The sequence below is a fragment of the Elephantulus edwardii genome, unplaced genomic scaffold (assembly GCF_000299155.1).
Source record: "Elephantulus edwardii isolate Elephantulus edwardi_28Jun2011 unplaced genomic scaffold, EleEdw1.0 scaffold00059, whole genome shotgun sequence".
NCBI lineage: Eukaryota > Metazoa > Chordata > Mammalia > Macroscelidea > Macroscelididae > Elephantulus > Elephantulus edwardii.
Genome location: NW_006399809.1, coordinates 12,072,217 through 12,077,574, shown reverse-complemented (window position 1 = coordinate 12,077,574; position 5,358 = coordinate 12,072,217).

The window sequence follows — 5,358 nt, the reverse complement described above, 5'->3', positions numbered from 1 at the left end:
AACACATCAGAAGCTGTATCTGTTTCTTGAAATACGTCAGTTGGTATTCCATCAATTCCTAGGGGCTTATTTTTTTGCCATTTCTTTCAGAGCAGCTTGAATTTCCTCCTTCATCACCATTGCTTCTTGATCACATGCTATTTCATTAAATTCTTTTGTCAGCCACTTAATTTTGGTACAGTGATTTTGTATCACTTCCATCTTCTTTTGATCTTTCCTGGAGATATTTATTTTTCAGTTTTGATTCAATGGTACCTAACAATATAAATATCTCTGTATTGTTAGTTATGTTTATTGTTGTTGTTAGGTGTCACCGAGTTGAATACAATTCATAGCAACACTGTGAACAGCTGACCCGAACTCTGCCCTATCCTGTGTCATCCTCATCATCTATGACACACTAGAGCCCATTGCTGAAGTCACTATGTCACTCCATTTCATTGGGGATCTTTACTGACCCTCCAACTTCCCAAGTTTGTGGCTTGTTTAGATACATGAACAAATATGAAAGAATCTTTGTCTCCAAGGAGCACTCTGGTTGCGCTTTTTTCTAAGATACATCTTTGTTCTTTTGTCAGTCCATGGGGCATTTAGGTAGTTATATATATTGTTTTCATTGCTGTCAAATTGAAACCAACTCATTGTTGACACTCCAGAGGATTTTCAGAGGCTGTCAATCACACGGGAAGAGTTTGCCTGTCTTTCTCCTGTTGAGCAGCTGGTGAATTTGAATCATCTGCCTTTGAATTGGCAGCTCAACTCCTAACTCACTGGAGCCTATTATCATATATCTCTGCTTTGGTGGCTCATGGGTGAAGTGGTTGAATTCTGGAAGGTGGGTTCTCTTGGTTTTGTGAGGGTTGGGTGTGGACTGTTTGTTTTGTTGGAATTCTTTTTTGTTGTTCTTGTTGTTCACAATTGGGTGTGAGTTGATATGATTACTGGATTTAGAGGAGGGCCAAACAATGAGCTGTGGGCTGGAAGCCTCTTGTTTTGAGTCAACTAGGATGTGGTGGGCAGGCAGTTGGGCCTGAGGATTTGGAAAGAACATTCTTGTAATTGATACAGCACAGGTCTGTCAATTGACTGTACTGAAGTAACTTGAGGTTACTGTGATGCTGCATGCTGTGCCACTGGTGTGTCAAATGCCATAATGATTAGCCATAGTGGACAGTATTTGGTGGAACTCCCAGACTGAGACAGGCTTGGAAGCAGGAGTGGCATCCACTTCCTAAACAACATGCTTCTAGAAATTCTATGAATGTAGAAAAATTACAATGGTTCAGGTCTTTTGTTCATAGAGTCACTATGAGTTGTGCTCAATTTGATGACACTTAACAACAACATTATATATTGCTATAAATGCAATGCATAGTAATATATCATTATATATTATTATGTATTTGTATAACATATAGAGAAATAGGGTATGGTCTTTTGGGGAAGAATCTCTGGTTTGGAGGCTCATGTGTGAAGTGGTTGAATTCTGGAAGGTGGGTCCTCTTGTTTTGGTGAGGTTGGGTGTGGACTGAGATCACTGGTGTGATAGTTAGCTAGCTATCGATTGAGGGGTGAGTGTGAGAGAGAGAGCGAGAGAGAGTTATGTGTATGGTATTTTTTTTATCTATCTATCTAAATATATAGCTTGGAAGGAACTTAAAACTGCAAAAACTTAAGAAATCAGTGTCTCAGATTACTAAAATTATAGAATATAACATCTGGTTATATATTCCCAATTTAATTGGACAGAATGAGCAACTACAAACACATCTTGAGCTCTTTTTTATTTTTTTTATTGATTTTGTATTAGTGCAGTAGAAAACGATTTTAAATGTATGGTTAAGGTTATGGAGCTCTGATAGTCTAGTGGTAAGAAGTTGCACTGCAATCCCAAAGGCATGCAGTTTGAATCCATCAGCTGCTCTGTGGGGAAAGATAGGCAATCTCTTCCCATGTAATTATCTGCCCCTGAAAACCAGCTGGAGGGTCAGCTATGGGTTGGTTCTAACATGATTGTACACAGCAACATGGTAAGGTTGGCTAAATAGGTGTTATTGTTATAAAAAATGGATTTTCACTGTTGTTATAGAAATCCAGACTCTCACTAAGAAGGGATATATGACAGGAATAAAGCAAGGAAAACATCACCATATGAAATGGGTTGAAATGAAAGGCTTGAACTCTAATATATTTTATGCTGTCATCACTTGCTCAGCCTTTTGGCTAAGAGCAAGTGTAGAATCTATTATCAGTTGAACTATTTTGGTATAGTATTTTATGCACAATGCTGTGTTTTATGCACATATTTCTGTTGGCTGAAAGAACTAGACAGAATCTATTTGTGTTTCAAGTGAATAACACTGCTATTTTTGAGGCTCGAAAGGAACTAACTAAATATCTAATGAACATCTAGTATCAAGATCTATTTTCTAATGCCATTCCCTAGTAAAAGCAATCCTGCTCCTTGCAGAAATGACTGATTCCAGACATAGGCCAGGCAGAGATAGTCAAGATGAGCCTAGAATATGTTTATGGCAGAAATTTTAAAAATACTTAAAAAAAAAAACACAAAAATGCGAGATCATGTTAGGAGGACACATGGCTTTGAGTGAGCAAATCTGGGTAGCTTACATATCAAACCAGTGGAAAATAGAAATTGTTTTGTCATGAAATATAAAGAAAAACTCAGAAAGTTGTGCTCCAACCCAAAGCAAACAGTTTGAATCCACCAGCTGCTTTTCAACAAAGATGAGCAATCTCCTTCAGTGTGCTTAGAGAAAGTTCTCATCCTTTGAAATCTATTGGAGAATCAGCTATGAGTTGGTTCCAACTTAACAGCACATAACACTAAAAGAAACTAGAAACATTATCACTAAAGGCTATGTATGACCCTAACTGGTTTGTTGTTTACCATTGAGTCAGAACCAATCCATTGTGACCCTCCACTGCATCTTCAGAGGCAATAAAGCATACAAGAGGAGATAACAAAGATATATACATATATATCCTACCAAGGAGAGATAGGATAATATCCATACACATACAAGGAAGTCCAGTGAATACCACAATCATTCAGATATATGAACCCACAACCAGAAACAAATAAGTGGAAATAGAAGATTTCTACTAACTTTTCATTCAGAGATTGGTTAAACATGCAATCAAGATGCATTAATAAAAAAGGGTGACTGGAATGCAAAAGTTGGGAAAAGAGAAGAATGATCAGTAGTTAGAAAACATGGACTTGGTGACAGAAATGAAGCTGGGGACAGAATGATTTAATTTTGCACCATCAACGATTTATTTATTTCAAATACATTTTATAAGAAACATAAATGCAAGTTATATACATAGATTTCACCTGATGGCATGCATAGGAATCAGATTGACTGTATCTGTGGAAGAACTGCTGGAGAAGCTCAATATCAGCTGTGTAACAAGGTCAGGTGCTGATTGTGTAACAGACCACCAACTACTCATAGGCAAGTTCAAGCTGAAGCTGAGGAAAATTAAATAAAATCCACAGGAACCAAAATAGGACCTTGAGTCTATCCCACCGGAATTTCAAAACCATCTCAGGAACAGGTAGAGGCCTTGAACACCAATGAGCGAAGACCAAATGAGTTGTGGGAGGATATCAAGAGTATCATCCAAGAAGAGTGCAAAAGGTCATTATAAAGACAGAAGAAGAAGAAAAGACCAAAATGGACGTCAGGAGAGACGCTGAATATTGCACCACAGTGCCGAAAAGCCAAAGCAGAGGGAAGAAATCAAGACATTAAAGAGCTGATCAGAAGATTTCAAAGGGCAGCGTGAAGAAGAAAAGGAAAGTATTTCACTGTAATGTGCAAAGAGCTGGAGTCAGAAAATCAAAAGGGACAAATTTGCTCAGCATTTCTTAAGTTCAAGGAACTGAAGAACAAATTCAAAACTCGAGTTGCAATACTTAAGGAAGCTTAGGGCAGAATATTGAATGATCTAGAAAGTATTAAAAGAAGATGGAAAGAGTATACAGAATCATTGTACTGAAAGGAACTGGCAGACATAGAAGAATTTCATGAAACAACATATGAGCAAGAGCCTACGGTGATGAAGGAACAAGTTCAAGTAAGCTGCTTTAAAAGAATTGGCAAAAAATAAGACCCCAGGAATTGATGGTATACTAATTGACATATTTCAATTAACAAATTCTGCCCTAGATGTGCTAAGTTGTGCCAAGATATCTAGAGGACAACACCTTGGCCAACTGACTGAAAGAGATCTCTATTTGTTCCCATTCCAAAGAAAGGTGATCCAACAGAGTGTGGAAATTATTGAACAATATCATTAATATCACACACAAGCAAGATTCTGCTGAAGATCATCCAAAAATTACTGGATTAGCACATCAACAGAGAACTTCCAGAAGTGCAGACTGGGTTTAGAAGGGGCAGTGATACTAGGGATATTGTAGCTAATGTTAGATGGATCTTAACTGAAAGCAGGGAGTACCAGAGGAATGTCTGTGTTTCATTGATTATGCAAAGGCATTTTGACTGGGTGGATCACAACAAACTGTGGTTGACTCTGAGAAGTACGGGAATCCCAGAACACTTGATCATGGTAATGAGAAACCTACACGTGGACCAAGAGGCAGTCATCAGAACAGAGCAGGGAAACACTTCATGGTTCAAAATCTGTAAGGTGTTTATGCCAGGGATGTGTCCTATCTCCATATCTTTTCAACCTATATGCAGAACGGATTATCCAGGAGGCTGAGCTGTATGAGGAAAAATGTAACATCTGGATTGGAGGAAGATTCATCAACAATCTGCATTATGCAGATGACGCAACCCTGCTTGCTGAAACTGAGGAGGACCTGAAGCACTTGCTGCAGAAGGTCAAGGACTGCAGCCTTCAATATGGATTGAGGCTCAATATCAAGAAGACAAAATTCCCACCACTGGTACAACTGGCAGAATCATGATAGACAGTGAAGAGACTGACACTGTTAACAGCTTTAGTTTGCTTGGTTCCATGGTCAACACTCTTAGCATCATTCAATTAAAAGATACATTGCGATGGGAAATTCTGCTGTTAGAGACCTCTCTAAAGTACTGAAATGCAATGATGTCATCCTGGAGACTAAGGTGCATCTGATACAGGTCATGGTCTTTGCAATCACTTGCTATGCATCAGAGAGCTGGACAATTATTAGGGAGGATAGGAGAATTGATGCCTTTGAGCTGTGGTGTTGGAGAAGAGTATTGAATATACCATGGACTGCTAAGAAAATGAACAGATTCATCCTAGAGAGGGTTAAACCAGGCTGCTCCTTGGAGGTAAGGATTCTGGGGCTTCGTCTGACATATTTTGTAT